Genomic DNA, 17,472 nt, shown 5'->3' with positions numbered 1-17,472 from the left:
AATGATCAATACTGTAGGACTTTACAACAGATACATCACAAGATTATTTTCTCAAAACAATGATGTTTTGCTTGTAGGTAATCACTTTGTGTGGCATAAGGAAATGTGAGATATCTGCAGTCATTCTGGGTTTGTTTCTTTTCTTAGGGGAAAAATATGGTAACTAATCCAATGTGCTTAATATTGAGAAGCTACACAGCACTAAAATTATTTTGTTTACCTGAATTGCAAAGAAGTCAATTATTTATAAAGAGCAGCGCCAAGTGGTTGGCTTCATGTCTGGAATGCATTGGTTGACATTTATGGGGATCCGTGGATCTCTAGAAAAGATAGCAAAATAGAAAAAGCATGGAGACATTACAATGTATTTTAAAACAGATTGGTACTATCTAATTAATATACAATTGGGTTTGAGACAGCTCACAATTTGACTGTTTGGAAATACAATCGTCCACTGTAACATTATGGGACAGATATATTATGGGTCGAATAGAAAGTTTGAACAATTTTGGTGTCAAAATTCACACATTCGAATTGTAATCCCCGAATTGGAATGTAAATTTGAATGTGAGATTTATCACACCTCAACCATGGAAACAGTACTAATTTGAATATTCACCACCTAAAACCTGCCGAGTTCATTTACAAGTCAATGGCAGAGGCCTGTTGAACCATTTGAACAGGTTAATTGCCTTCCTGACATTCAAGTTTTTTTTGGAGGGAAAACTCGATTCAAATTCATTTCAAATTTTCAGGTCGGGACTATTCAATCGAAAATGAGACGCTCACATTTTTTCTTAAATAACCTCCCATTGAAGTTGTGAGTATATCTGAATTTATAGAGTAAAAAAAATTCACATAAATTCGAAATTTGACCTTTGATAAATCTGCCCATATATGTTTTGGTTGCTGTCTGAAATAAATTAAACATTTTAAAATGAAAAACATTTAAAGGAACAGTAAAACCAAAAAATTAAAGTGTTTTTAAGTAATGAAAATATAATGTAGTGTTGCTCTGCACTGGTAAAACTGATCTGTTTGCTTCAGAAACACTACTATAGTTCATATAAACAAGCTGCTATGTAGCAATGGTGGAAATTGAAAAAAAGTCTATTTGGCAAAGGTTAAATAGTTGATAACAGATAACACCATTATGTTCTACAGAGCTTATCTGCGGTGTCACCTGAACCTTTTCTCCTTTGAATGGCTGCCTCCGTTGCTACACAGCAGCTTATTTATATAAACAATAGTAGTGTTTCTGAAGCAAACACAGCACCGTTTTACACTGCATTATATTTGTATTTTAAAACACTTTCCTTTTTGATGTTACTGTTCCTTTAAGAAAAAAACTTAACACACACACACAATTCTAACCACATCACCCAATATAAAAAGTTCATCTATGTAAATTATTGGGCTTGGGCCTTCAGCATGGGGGAGGTAATAAAGACATGGCATGAATCATTCCAATGAAGGTGATGACTGCATACACGACAATTTGTTTCCATTTAACTGCAGCTCCCACTGTGCAGATTAATTTTTTCACAAAAGCATCACTTTCCCGGATTTTATATAATTTTTTTCCTGGTCCCCTGTAAAACGTAAAATGGGGGTTCTACTGTACATTTATGAGTGTAAGTCCTTACAAGTGCTCAGTGTTTCATATACCAATAAGAAAAATATTGGGGATATAAAACATCAAACACATAACATCACTGTATAGCCAAACATGTTCATGTCCATTGGATAAACACATGGGTTGCTGGTTAGGACCACTTAGCTAAAGGACGAGGAAGTATAGGCCTGTCAATTGTTGGTCAGGCAATAAATCCTAGTTCAAAGTCTAAGTTTACATTGAGAAAGTTTGATATACTTTCCATTATTAAACCTTGCAAGAGCAACCTCTAAAACAAGTATCAGTGTAAGATAGGTAGATTGTGATGTGATGGAGTTGTTTTGCCAGTCACTCAGGTGTGTATTTTGAATTTTTATTCATTCCAATAAAAATGGAATTTTGTATTATACAGAATGCTCGAGACCTGTGGTTTTATGGATAACGTATCTTTCCGTAATTTGAATCTCCATGCCTTAAATCTAATAGAAAAAGATGCAAACATTAAATAGCCCCAACAGGCTGGTTAAACTTCCAATAAGGATTAATTATATCTTAGTTTGGATCAAGTTCAAGCTACTGTTTTATTATTACAGTAAAACAGGAAATCATTTTTAATTAGTTGGATAAAATTAGGAGATGGCCTTTCCATAATTCAGAGCTTTCTGGATAACGCATCCCATTCCTCTACTGCTTAAGTGGAGACCTATGTGCAAAGTGTAATTGCCATGTTTTTCTCCCACAATGCAGCATATTCCCCCAGAATTCCAACGTCATTGTAGGTACGAAAGGGCTTACACAATTGCACTGTACCCAACACAAATGATTTGCCAAAATTAATACAATTGTGCTTCGAAGCAAAACAGGCACAGTTGCACTGAATATTTTCAAAGTGTGTCTGGCGTCATTTCTAGTGTTTGGTGTGTGAGAGAGATGTGTGCCATATTCTTATGTGATACATTTGACTTAATTGTTTGTTCACAGGTTTAATTGGATGTGCAATTATCATTTGGACTATTTGACTTTATTATCTTTTTTTGGATTTGGATTACTTTCGATTTTTTCCCTCTCCATTTTTTGGATTTGGACCATTCTGTTTGATGGACAAACACTATAATAAATACGCAGGGGTCTCCCCACTTGCATATTGCAGCATATTGCAGCATATTGGAGGGTGCCATTCCCTTCTACTGTGCACTGGACCGTCGCTTAAAAAGAGGCCAGGGTATTAAAGCTTTTGACTATTATAAGAAATAAAAAAAAAAAAAAGGCAAAAAAATGGTAGAGACCCAGAATCTCGCAACTCTAGTAACAAATACTGAGATTTACACCACTGAAAATGCTGTAGTACTTAACTATAGAGCAAATTCCAGCTCAACCCTTCCCCTAAGAGATATAAGTAACTATTACAAATGGGTAATTGACAATATGTTTCTACTTATTTCTACTTTACTACTCTCCCTTTCCTACTTCCTACCACCCCAACTCCTTTTTTTAACTTAATTTCATGGAGCCAAGAGAGTTTTGTGTATGCAAATATATATTCTTATATTACAATTATTAGCAAAGACAAGAATGTGCAGTGGCAATTCATGCGTCCTTTCAGATATTAACAGCCATGAGAACTACATTTGTTTCGCTGTCACTATAATTAGAAACCATGGTGTTGTGCACGAATTCAGAAAAAAACTATTCCTGTTTAAACATAAGCTTCATATATCGATGTAATTCTCCCTTACGGCTTTACAAATCCTTTGGGATGCTGATAGTTCAGCATTTAGGAGTAGAGGGATGAGTTTTCCATCCATGGTGTAAAATGATCTGCGTGTTTTGCATTAGGATGAAAGAGAAATATCTAAATAAACAAAAGATAAAGCAGAACTTCTATTGATTGTATGTATTAAGGTATTGCTCTTTTTATGCCACAATTTTACACCTTTACTAAAATTCATTATACAACTTTATAACGATGGGTGAGATTGAGCTGTTTACAATGGCATTAGTGCAATGTTTGGTGTATTCCTTTTACACTGCTTTATAAATACACACACTAGTGTGGTTAAATGGATGATGGCTCCTATATGTTGCTAGCAACAAGTTATGAGATCTGCCTAATAACATAGTGCTCCAGTGACAAACCTGCCATTTTAAAAACACATTAGTGCTATTCAAGAAACCTGTTATGCGTCCAACGTTTGGCTTTGTCGTCGTTACATAGATATTAGTACTAATGTGACAACAAAATACCAGGGTAATGAATTTGTGTACAAACAAACAAATGCAAATAACCACAGTGACATGACGCTGATTTATTTCAAGCTATGCAGCAGGATATATATCATTTTATTAGAGGCTCATAGGGCAATGCCATGATTTGCTACCAGTAGGGGAGAAACACATTAGCCAACTTTACTGACTTTTGCAGGGAATATAAATGTTAGTATCTAGATTTAAGACCTCCATCCTATTGTACAACCTGGCTGAAACCAAGAAGAGTTTTATCTCTAAGCTCAAAAAAATATAAAATAAATAAGCTATGGTATAGATGATATACAAAGTTATGTACCTGAATTAATAAAGTGCAAAGAGAAAAAACACCATCATTAACAGATAAAAATAAATCAATATGCAAAAGGTAATAGTGAACGTTTTGAAAATTAACAACAATAACTTAATCAAGGTTTGTAAGCTTTGTACTCACCAAAGTCACCCTGTGTGAGTCCACTGCTGAGAATGAGAACTTTCTCCCCCTAACCCACTTTACAAACACTTTGATCCTACACAGCCAGCTAAACCAGCAGAGCCTGAGCACACACAGACTCCCATTGTTTAAATGTGGAAATCCTTTCAGCAAGAACTATACCTTACAGTAGTATGGTATAGTCCTGCAACTTTTTTGTTCCATACATAGATTTTAAAGCAGGATTGTTAAGAGGCCCCTTGTGAATTTAAAAACGTTCTCAAGTGCTCAAGTTGCCTGGCACTGCCATATTTGAAGCAGTTTGCTTTGCTGAGGTGCAGTTTATAGAAAGCTTGCAGTAATTAAGAATCTCTGGCACTGGCTCACCTTTGAGATAACTTTTAGTTTGATGTAGAGAGTGATATTCTTAAACAATTTGCAATTGTTTTTATTTTTTTATTATTTGTGTTTTTTTTAGTTATTTAGATTTTTATTCAGCAGCACTTTGCAATTTCAGCAATCTGGCTGCTATGGTCTAAATTAATTTACAAATTTATTGTAATTGATGCACAATCAATTTTTTACCCATTAAATATGTTTATTCATTTTCTTTCTTTCTCATATTACACTATAATCACGTTATATGGATGGTGCAGCACAATATAACTCTTCTGATAGTTCTCTTTCTTGTAGGGTCCAAATTACCCTAGCAACCATGAATTCATTTGAATAAGAGACTGGAATATAAATAGGAGAGGGTCTGAATAGAAAAATTAGCAATAAAAAAGTACCACTAACAATACATTTGTAGCCTTACACAGCATTTGTTTTTAGATGGGGTCAGTGACCCCCATTTAAAATTTGGAGAGTCTCAGAAGAAGGTCTAACCCTAACCCCAGTACTTATTTTATGAAATATGTGTTCTCAATTAAGTGGGGCTCATTTATAAACACTGCGCAAATTTGCTCCTGGGCAGTAACACATGGCAACCAATCAGATGATTGCTTTAAGTGTTCAACATGCAGCTGACTGATAAAAGCTAATCACTGACTGGTTGTTATGGGTTACTGAACCAAGAACAATTTAAGCATAAAGCAAGTATAAATCTGTGGAATCACTCACCACAATGGAGACGTGGCCCAGGTGCTCCAGCCCCAGGCCCTCAGCTCAGGGGAGCGGTTAATCCATATATAGAAGCATAAAAGTTTGTGCAGGGCACACTGGTAAACTCACGTATTGATCACACCAGAAAAACAGTAGATTAAAAATGTAAGCTTTATTATATAGTCATCTCCCGCCTGACGCGTTTCATGTCACTGGGACACTTAATGAAGCCTATGATTAAGTGTCCCAGTGACACGAAACGCGTCAGGCGAGAGACGACTATATAATAAAGCTTACATTTTTAATCTACTGTTTTTCTGGTGTGATCAATACGTGAGTTTACCAGTGTGCCCTGCACTAACTTTTATACTTTGTTATGGGTTACTGCCCAGGTGCAAATTTGCAAAGTGTTTATAAATGAACCCCACTGTTTATAAAATCTATACAGCAAATAATTCTCCTTATGTGTCACATGCTTGAAAAGCAGGCCAAAGTTGGCTCCATCTTACCTTTCATGTTATTCCCAGCTGCTTCCCTTACAGCATACATACATATGGCCGGTTTCATGTTTTATTCCAAGAATCAGAGAATAGTGCAGTTTAATAGCTAAATTCCCTTAAATTTGCTTAAAGGCCTAAAGCACATACTTTTAGGAGTATATACTTTTAGAAGCATTTCAATTTAGGTTTTGTGAAGCATAAAGGCAAATGTTTTTGAAACTGTGCACTAGGCAGGAAACTGTGTTTTATAAAACTTAAAAAGATTATTGATGATAATTATATGAATGATGTACAGCAGCATACAATCACAATGACATAATTAGAATATAATCCGTCTTTATATGTTCGCATATATTTTAAATACCCCCACTACCAAGTAGATAGGTAATAAGGCTTCATTTTAAGGAATCCTAGATTTTTTTTTTTTTTTTTTTATGGTTTCCCTTTTTTCTCTCTTTATTGGTTTTTACAATTGTTGGTCATCGTTTTGGCCTTAATGGCTATGCTTTTTCATAAGACACAGGAATAAATGGTAAATTTGAAAACTTTGCACTGTTCGAAAAAATAAAGATTATGGATATAATTGTATTTTGCTTTAGATAAACATATTAACACTAATTATGGTTTCTTGCCTTTGTGTAACTTGATATTAAAAAAAGTCAATAAAAAAAAATGTTATTTTCAGGTAGTACAGCTTGTCTTAGAAATGTTAATTATCAGGGGTATATTCCTCTTCCTTTTGTAGTATCCTTATGTATATGTATAGGAGCAGTGCTGTTGAGCAGACTATAAAGTCAGCAGTGGAGGGGGGCAGAAATGCTGGAACCAAAATGAAAATGGGGAGTACAGATTGTATGGACAATTAGTTAAACGGAACCCCTTGTCACCAGCAGTGAGAGGCAGATTTGGCCAGAAAATGTCCATTTCAGTATTCTCTTGCATATTCTGTCTATCACAGTACCATTTAACTGCATGTCAGCCTGAGAATAACCAGTGAAGTATATACCCCATGTGCCATAGTCTTTAAGGGGTATGGCTTTTCACCATCACAGTGTTGTTGTTTTGTCAAGCTGTCTTTGCCATTTAAATTGCACAGTAATATACAGTTAAAATCACTTGCATTATAAAGATTATGTTTAGGCCTGTTTGTATATGTAACCAAATCATATTTCTAAAAGCTTGCATTTTTGGCTGTGGTTTACCTTTCATTTTTCTGGAAGCAAACAGTGGGGTTAAAGGAGAACTAAAACCTAAAAATTAATATGGCTAAAATGCCATATTTTATTTACAGAACTTATTGCACCAGTGTAAAGTTTCAGATTCTCAATAGCAGCAATGATCCAGGACTTCAAACTTGTCACAGGGGGTCACCATCTTGGAGAATGTCTGCAACACTCACATGCTCAGTGGGCTATGAGCAGCTGTTGAGAAGCTAAGCTTAGGGGTTGTCACAAATGATCAAGCAGAAAATGAGGTTGGCCTGTAATATAAGCTGATGCTACAGGGCTGATTATTAAATCCCGATGCTAGTTGCCATGGTTTCTGTGCTGCCATGTAATAATTATCTATATTAATTACTAATCAGCCTTATACTGTGACATTTATATTCTATATGTATTGTATATTTTGAGTGGGTCCCTAAGCTCAGTAAGTGACAGCAATACAGAGCATGTGCAGGGAACTCGGCAGAAAAGAAGATGGGGAGCTACTGGGGCATCTTCAGAGGCACAAATCTTTACTGCTTAAAGACTGTGGTTGCCTTGGGCTGGTATAGAAGCCCAAAACATAATGTACAATGTTTCTTTAGTTTAAGCTTTAGTTCTCCTTTAAGGTGGGCGACCAGTGTATAACAATGCTGATGTTACGCTCTTGAAAGCCAAGAAGGGTAAAAACATATATGATCATGACCTTCTTCTAACGGCAAGCTGGCTTACTACTTCTCCCGCTGAAACAATCTTTGATGTTCATTCATTATTTATGACCACTGTAATCAATTCTACCAGAAAGCGTCCCATTGATTTTGTACATAAGATCTAATTACTAAAGCAGACTGACAAAGTTCAGATGCTGGATTATACTTTGACCATGGACACTGTCTTCAAAATCTAAAAGGCTGCAAAGCATAGCCCTGCAATGAAACCAGAAGTGCAAGACAAATCATAAGATTATAAGAAAGAAAAAGGAAACAAAAATATGGCACACATAAAAACAAATAGGACAGAGAATAAGAAAGCATAAGGTGTACGACAGAAAGGCATAAGAGAATATAAGCACACAAAACCAAAGCGATAACTTACTCCTCTGTTCAACAAAAAGGTCACATATGCCAGTATAAAGATATTCAATACAAGTAAAGTCATTGAACTTGTTTGAACTAGGAACTCAAAAGCTCTAAAGAATGTAAAAAATAATAGTAATAGATGCTGAGTTTGCCAATTTGCCACTTAGGTGACTATGCAATCTCAGGAATGTACAAAGTATACAGGACAGAGGTCAGTCACATACTTACACACTGTCCTGCAGTTACAGGGTAAATCCCTGTTTCATTTTTTTGTGCTCACATACAAATCTCCCATCATTACACAAATTTGCCACAGACACTAGATACTAGATATTGCCCTCCTGTTTAAAGGAATTGTTCAGTGTAAAAATAAAAACTGGGTAAATAGCCTGTGCAAAATAAAAAATGTTTCTAATATAGTTAGTAAGCCAAAAATGTAATGTATAAAGGCTGGAGTGACTGGATGTCTCACATAATAGAACAAAACCCAACTTCCTGCTTTTCAGCTCTCTTGGTTTACGCTGACTGGTTACCAGGCAGAAACCGATCAGAGACTTGAGGGGGGGGGTCATATCTGTTGCTTTTGAATCTGAGCTGAATCCCTTCAAGTCGCTGACTAACTCAGAGTTATAGAGCTGAAAAGCAGGAAGTAGTGTTCTGTTCTGTTATGTCACTCTAGTCTTTATAAATTACATTTATAACTAACTATATTAGAAATATTTCTTATTTTGCACAGCCTATTTACCCAGTTTGTTTTGTCACACTGAACTCTTCCTTTAAGTCTTCAAAAAAAAATAAAAAAATTTATATATATATATATATATATATATATATATATATATATATATATATATATATATATATATATATAGGAATGCTATACATTGGTATTCCTTTATATTAACAAATTCATCAAAAACACTGCAGCATTTTAGGACATGATAGGTTGACCCTTTTATCAACATAAAGTATACATGTATAGGTATGGGATCCATTATCCGGATACCAGTTATACAGAAAGCGCCGAATTATGGAAAGGTTGTCTCCCATAGGCTCAATTATATCCAAATAATCCATATTTTTAAAAATGATTTTTTATCTGTAATAATACAACAGCACCTTGTACTTGATCCTAACTAAGATATAAATAATCCTTATTGGAAGCTTACATGATTTTCTAGTAGACTTAAGGTATGAAGATCCAAATTACAGAAAGACCCATTATCCGGAAAATCCCAGGTCGTGAGGATTCTGGATAACAGGTCCCATACCTGTACTACTCTCCTTTAAAGAAACATTCTTCTTTGTCAAAGCTGCTAGTTCAAATTTGATTAATGAATATCAGATCATTATCTGGTAACATAAAAATATACACACACACACAAACAGACTTGGCATGCGAATTTGATAACAGACTGTTAACTGGCGATTTTAAGTGTCTTTTCATTTTTACAGGTTAAAAGATCAATAACCGTTTTACTAGAGAAATGATTACCATTATCGCGCCGTTACCTTGTACTGTACAGATTTTAAGAACCAATTTTATGTGTACAACAAATACAAGGATGCTGCTCTGTGCAGAACAATGACGAGCTGTTCTTACACTTGCTTTACTGTTTTTCACCTTAAAGCCCTCAGTAAATCATTTACAATGTTTTGTATAAGGACCACGCAAAAGTTATATCTGTAAACAATCCATTTCTAAAAGATGAACAAATGCATTCTAATATTAATGAATGCATTTTAATATTGATTCTGTAGTCATTAGGATACACCCAAAGGGGAAAAACACTTAACTTCAAAAGAAATCCATCAAATGGAAAGACAAGCTTCCAATAAGTTACAGCACTGCTATTTAAATGATCTTTTACAGAAAACAAGGGATATGCTGTAAAGCTGTACTGCTTAATAATTAAATTTAAAAAAATTATATTAAACGTTTTTATGTCATCAGCATCATCAGCATCAAAACTGCATTGTTAAAGTCTGCCCCATCCCCTAGCCCTTTGCCAGTCATAAGGACTGGCAGTGGTACTAAATGGCATTGTGCCTTTAAGGGGTAGTTCATCTTTAAGTAAATACTAGTTACCTTTGTAGTTACTAGTAATAGCACTATTCTTAGCAAAGTTTCAATTAGTCTTCATTTTTTTAATTATTTGCCTTCTTTGGCCTCTTGCCAGCATTCAAATGGGGGCAATGACCCTGACAGCCAAAATATTATTTTAGGGCCTACAATGTTGTTTATTAATGTTAAATTATATTCCTTATCTTTCTATTCAGGCTCTCTCTCCTATTCCTCTTTCAGTAGCTCATTCAAACCACTGCCTAGTTGCTAGGGTAAACTGGACCCTAGCAACAGCTAGCTGAGAATTCCAAACTGGAGAGCAGCTAAACAATTAGTTAAATCATTTAAAAATATAAAATATGGACCAATAAGCTGTCTTAGTGTCTTAGAATATCACAATATACATCATGCTAAAAGTTAATGTAAAGGTGAAAAAAACCTTTAAGTCAGTAATAGGAGCCAGTTCACTTCTAAGCATTACTTACATTTGTGCTTATTGTCATTTCTCTGTGTCTACAGAACATTACTCACCACTCCATTGCAATCCAATTTATATTACCAGTCTACCAAGTATATTTTTTATTTATCTAGAAGCAAACTACCTTGTCATTGTTCAGTTACATTGCTCTATCCATGCCATTTTAACCAGTCCAGACATAATATGTCACAACTAAAATGGCAGGTACTAGAAGTGGTTCAAGTAGCACAAAGAGGTGGTGATAAAAAGAGAATATTGCTGCAGAAAGAGGCCCTATGGATACAAAAGTTATGTGCTATGGAACCACAAGGTTTAAATGATCAGTGGAGTGTGGTTAGCTTTCTGTAGAATGGATACTAATGTTATTTCCTTTTTTTTAGCGCTGCCGTTTGAACTTGAAACCATCAGTATGGTAAGATACAATTTGTAATATAAGATGTTCCAAATAGTGCTGGCAGTTTAATGATAGCTTATGTGTGTTAACCGTTATTTTGCAACATATTGAATTAAATGTAGCTACTATGGCTAGTTGATAATTTATGCATAATAGGTTTCGGCTAAATGTGGCTCTAGCAGGCCCAAGGAGGGCAGTGCAGGGGTTAAAGTGTATAATGTACTTGTTCACTGACTTTTTTTTAGCTTACACATTTTTGGAACCAAGTGACTTTATTCCACACACTTCATTTTTGGAATAAAGAAATGGACTTTTGCTCACATGGACTACACATAGAGTTTGTTTCACAAGGAGTTAACATATAGTTTGGTTGGCCAGGCTGAAAATCCTCCCAGCAATTGCGTTAAACTAATGAAAATTGTAGGTGGGAGGGACTGAAGGTTTTTAATGAATGTTTCACTATGTTTTGGGATACACTTGAAAAAGGGCTATTAAGCTCGAAACATGTCGTGTGTTGGTGAATAAAGGCACCTGTGCAGCAGTTAAATTGCACCTAATGGTAGTCTTTTCCCACCTTTGGAATTATTGGATTTGTGCTTTGGATGGAAGCAGGGGTTTAAGATACCAAAAGAACTGTTTCAAAGGGTAACTATACCAGTACATTTTGTTTGCAGTTACATTGCGCTATGACTGTCAACATGCACTATTAAGCATCCTTTTCTCTGTTGCTGATGCTTGTAAATTGTGAAGACCCACTACACAAAGCCAGACAGCCCTCTATAATTAAAATTGCATTTGATTATCTGGTAATGGGAAAGACTACTGGAGCATACATTCAAAAGGAAAAGAGGTGACGATCCCACATGAGTGAAAAAAAAAAAAAACAACCTATGTCCAGCCTTTCATCACTGTTAAATAAATCAAAATAGATGCAGTACAATGAGTCCCTTGTGTGGATGGTCCAATTGAACTGATTTCATTAGATGCAAGGTGGCAGGTTATGCAAAGAGAAAGTGCAAATTCACCACTTCCCAGTTGGACCATGCAATGTACTTATGTGCAGTATGCACTAAGAGGGTTATTTATCAAAGGTCATGAAGGCAAAAAACATCTTCAAATGGTTCAGGGGACCTCTGCCATTGACTTCTACATGTATTCAACAAGTTTAAGCTGGAGTATTTCGGATTCGCTCTTTTAGCAGCTTTTGGGAATAATAAAGAGGGTTTTTAATACCAAAAAATTCAATATTTTGTGAAACTACTCTCAAAAACTCACATTTTTCAAGAAAAACACAACTCGACCTTTATTAAATAATACTCTAAGTATCCGCCAAGCATTTCATACAAATAAAATTAGTTGAAGCATAATAGCAGTGAGAAATAGGGAAGTACAGGCCTGCTAACCACTGATATTGTGAAATGAAAATATTAATCTACGTGAAATGTTACCTATAGGTCATGTTGATCGTTTTTCGCTGATCCTTCTGCTTTTGTAAGTAATTGTTTCTTGAAGTTCCTAAACCTGACTGTTTTGTCAACCTGACTGTCCCTTCTCATCTTGTCAGTTAGAGTTTGTAATGCTAACAGACCAATGCTGCACAGATATGGCAGCCCCCTCATAGGGAAAAAAGGGGGTAAGAAAGGTAATGTAAAAGCATCAGACAGATACTTTTATGGCAAAATAATAAATAGCATTCAAAGATAATGCTACGATAGATATTAAAAAGTTTATTTCCTGGTGTCAGTATCTATTAATGAGTCTGAACAGTGCCCAGTCAGGGCTTCAAATGATTTGATATCCCTATTTTAAGATGCTTTACTCAGTCAATGCATGAATAGATGAGCCACAGAAAGAAAATACCTGACAATTAACGTTCTCACAATTTTAGCAACAGAGGTTTAATATAATCTCTCTGTTCCTCAATAATTATGTTCTATACTGTGTTGGATTTGTAGCCAATAAACGATTGCTATCCAAAATAAGATAGCAAATCAAGCTTGTTTAAAGGAGAACTAAAGCCCAAAAATTAATGTGGCTAAAAATGCCATATTTTATATATTGAACTTATTGCACCAGCCTAAAGTTTCAGTTTCTCAGTAGCAGTAATGATCCAGGACTTCAAACTTGTTACAAGGGGTCACCATCTTGGAAAGTGTCTGTGACATATAAGATGATGCTACAGGGCTGATTATTAAATTCTGATGCTAGTTGCACTGGTTTCTGTGCTGCCATGTATTAATTATCTGTATTAATTGCTAATCAGCCTTATATTGTGACATTTCTATTTTATATGTACTGTATATTGAGTGGGTCCCTAAGCTCAGTAAGTGACAGCAGCACAGAGCATGTGCAGTGAATCAGCAGAAAAGAAGATGGGGAGCTACTGGGGCATCTTTGAAGACACAGATCTTTACTGCTAAAAGGCTGTGGTTGCCTTGGGCTGCTACAGAAGCACAAAACATAATGTGCAACATTTCTAGCTACTTCTTTAGTTAGGCTTTAGTTCTCCTTTAAATTAAGTATTACTGGTATTGTTGTCTATAATAAATGGTTTAAAAGCTAGGAGACCAAAAGAACACTATAGATTTCAAAAGATATCTCATTATATCTTAAAGGAGAAGGAAACCCCCTGGGCACAAAACCCCTCCCCCCTCCCCTGTGTTGCCCCCCCTCCTCCCCCCTGGCCTACCTGTCCCCCAGGGGGGGACACCCCTCTGCGCACCCCTCTGCGCAGGTCCTGTCCACGGAGTTCACAGTCGCCATCTTCTCCCACGCGCGTCTTCTTCCTGCTTTGACCGGCGTCTTCTGGCGCATGGGAGAAGATGGCGACTGTAAACCCTGTGGACAGGACCTGCGCAGAGGGGTGAGTAACAAGTTAGGGGCATTTGCCCAGGGGGACAGGTAGGCCAGGGGGGGCAACAAAGGGGAGGGGGGAGGGGTTTTGCGCCCAGGGGGTTTCCTTCTCCTTTAAGATTACTGGGGCACAACTATCCTGACACCTCACCATTTGAATATATATGCAATAACCCTCATCGCAAAAACAAAATCAGCTTGCTCTACACCGAACTCATGGAAACTATAAATCCAAAAGGGAAAACTAAGGCAATGCTTAAATGGGAGCAACGACTATGAGACTCTCTTGAGGAAGAAGAATGGGAGAAAATACACAGAACTATGGCAAAAGCTTCAATTAACACTTGCATAAAAGAAAATGCATATAACGTTTACCACGATTGGTATTATACACCCCAAAAACTAAATAAATGGTTTCATATGACAGATCTATGCCCGAGAGGGTGTGGGGAAAATGCAGATGAAATGTGGTGGACTTGCCCAATAATTAACAGATTGTGGAAAGAAGTTTTCAAGACAATAAATGATACCCTGGCAACATCATTATCACCGGACCCTTGGACGGCTTTACTACTACGGAAGCATGAGCAAGTGACTTCTAATGAACACAAATTATGTGTTCAATTATGCTTAACGGCAAGGGGCTTGATAGCTAAAAAATGGAATGGTCCTCCTCCAACGATGCAGGAAATACGAAATAAGATGTGGTGGACTATCGAAATGGAGAAACTAACTGCCCTAATGAACAATAGATTACATAAATTGTGGAATATTTGGCTATTTCGAGAAGGCTTACTACATAGACAGATATAACGTTTCAACCACCAAAATCCCCCCCCCTGCCTCCCCCCCAGTTTTCTCTTCCCCTTCCCACTATATAGTTCTTATCATATTTGAATATGATCATACAGTATTTAACTGCATAAAAAATAATAATAATCAAGCTGAGAATGTATGTCAACATTTTCTTTATTCTTGCCCTTCTGCACAAATGTGAGAAATACATTCTATCGTATGTTTTTTTTCTGTAAAGCTTTAATAAATACAAAGTTTTAAATAAAAAAAAGCTAGGAGACCACGGAAAGGTTGGCAAACAAAATGTTTCATCCCACACCAAATTTCTGTTTTAATAAATGAGGCAGCCCCCAAAACCAAACCTGTACTGCTCCTGACTGCTCTAGATTGCCACAATGTTCAGGCTTTGGTAGAAAATATATTTTTCACATTTAATCCTATAGCAACCAATGAGCAATTAGTTTTGGTCAGTATTAGCTACAAAATAAAAGCAAAGATCTGACTGCACTTGCACAATGTATTACTTGGTAAATCAGCTCTACTATACTATAAAAAATCAGCTCAACTATATGTAGAGTTGTCACATAATATATCTGCATAACTGGAAACAAACAGGGTTTGACCAGGAGCTTAGGTTCTTGTGAACTGTGACCAAATTCTCTGTGTCACTAAATACTATGGGGGTTATTTATCAAAGGTCAAGTTTGTGAGGTTTTTTTTTTATACATCGAATTAAGTGTCAACCTAAATGTTTGCTTATTTATGAAAAAACTTGAATATAAATAACTCCACTCAGTGTAATCAATGGAAAAAAAAGATTGAGTTTTCGATCTATTTCCAGCTTTGGGGCATAATAAATCTCGAAAAAAGGGTTTTTTTTAACCCAGAAAATCCAAGTTTTTACTGAAACAAACCCTTGGAAACTCAAATTTTTTGGGAAAAACGCAACTTGACCCCCTATATGTGGTGAAATGAGATCAAGGATTATAACTCCTTTGTCCTGTTATAAAGATCCCGTTAAAATGTATTTTCATAAACGGGACCTCTCACCCTAACATATAATTATTTCAATCTTGTTCCTTTTAGTCTTGGAAATCACAATCACAGCAAGCAGGCAGCAGCCATTTTATGGGAATTGTTATAAAGGCAAGCTGTAGATCTTTTTATGCACTTAATGGGGCACCTGATGCCCATGCCCTGGCTACAAAATTAGATGTTGAAGATGGAGGGGGAATGTGGTGAGTGCAGTGGCATCTAAGTGCTAAATGTAAAGTGAAAACAATTGCCTGCCCCGCCTCTATGCCAATGGCATAGAGGAGGGCAGGCAAAATATGATTGACAGTTTCGAGTTTTAAACAAGTTTAAAACCGGCACAAATGTTTTTTTTAAAAAAAAAAAAAGAATTTGGGTTTTATGTTTAATTTTAAAAGGATTTTTATTATACAGATTGTTATGTGTGGGTGACAGGTCCCCTTTAAAGGAGAAGGAAAGGTTAAAACTAAGTAAGCCTTATCAGAAAAGTCCATCTAAATATACCAGTAAACCCCCAAAGTAGTGCTGCTCTGAGTCACCTGTCAAAAGAAACACTGTATTTCTTTCCTTCTATTGTGTACACATGGGCTTCTGTATCAGACTTTCTGCCTTCATCTTAAACCTCATTGCCCTGGGCAAGAGCATGCTCAGTTTGCAACCCTCTCCCGCCCCTCCCTTCTCTGCTGTAATCTGAGCCCAGAGCAGGGAGAGACTCAGACAGGAAGTGATGTCACACCACGTTAATACTGCAGCTCCTATCCTAAACAAACAGAGTTTCTAGAGCTTTTTACTCAGGTATGGTAAAACATTCTACAGAATAAATATAGCATTCTAGCTTCCACTATTGCAGATAATCTATTGGCAATATAATGCCTCCATAGCTTTCCTTCTCCTTTAAATATGTTATGGGACAGTGTTGTAACAGAAGCAAACAATGCCCAAGCACAAGTAACCCATAGAAAACTTTGATTTAAAACCTCCAACTGCTGCTTTCCAATTGGTTTATGTGGGTTAGCAGAATTGGAGCAAACTTTGCACCTGTCACTACATTAACAACTTAATTGTTTCCATGAGGATGGAATAAGATACGCTAATTTAAGACAAATGCTGTAGTGTTCATGGAACACTGCACTTCAAAAGCCAGGGCATACTAGTCTTTTTCATTTCCACAGTCATACTGCTATGAATCCTTCTAGGTTGCTTGCCCTTAAAATGGTAAATGCAGAGGTAATCACTATGAAATGAGCACTGTTATATTTCACTGTACAGGTATGGTATCACCTAGAAACATATTATCCAGAAAGCTCTGAAATACTGGAATGTAATTTCCCTACTTAAGTAAACAATTAATTAATTTCCTGTTTATTTGTAATATAGCATGACAGTGCCTTCAATTTAAAAAAACTGCATACATTCAAGGAGGCCGCAAAACAATCCTATTGAGTTTTTTTCATTTAATTTTTTTTAGTAGCCTTAATGAATGGTGCTCTAAAATACTGAAAAATCCCATATCCAGAAAACCCAGGTCTCAAGAATCTTGATAATCAGAAATCAGATAAGAGATCACATACACGTATGAACTTGAGTTAATTATTTACAGCAGACAATGCCAGAACAATAGAAGTGACCATAAGGAAAACCATAAAGAGATATATTTCTAATCTCGTTACAGAAATAA

The 17,472-nt window shown here is 36.1% G+C and overlaps 1 protein-coding gene across 8 annotated transcripts in view; it reads right to left on the bottom strand.

Moving 5' to 3' along the window:
• LOC108701435 (protein FAM126B) overlaps nt 1-17,472 on the bottom strand; it is a 50,967-nt gene that overhangs the window by 26,278 nt on the left and 7,217 nt on the right. For 6 of the 8 annotated variants that reach the window (XM_018236112.2, XM_018236119.2, XM_018236113.2 and 3 more), the window contains one exon: nt 221-320. The exons of the other annotated variants lie outside the window; for them this stretch is intronic. The gene's annotated coding sequence lies outside the window, so the exon portion shown is untranslated. The remainder of the gene's footprint in view (nt 1-220; nt 321-17,472) is intronic. 8 annotated transcript variants of the gene reach the window in all.

This window comes from Xenopus laevis, chromosome 9_10L, assembly GCF_017654675.1.
Source record: "Xenopus laevis strain J_2021 chromosome 9_10L, Xenopus_laevis_v10.1, whole genome shotgun sequence".
In the NCBI taxonomy this organism is placed as follows: domain Eukaryota; kingdom Metazoa; phylum Chordata; class Amphibia; order Anura; family Pipidae; genus Xenopus; species Xenopus laevis.
This window is presented reverse-complemented; position numbering and strand designations above follow the sequence as displayed.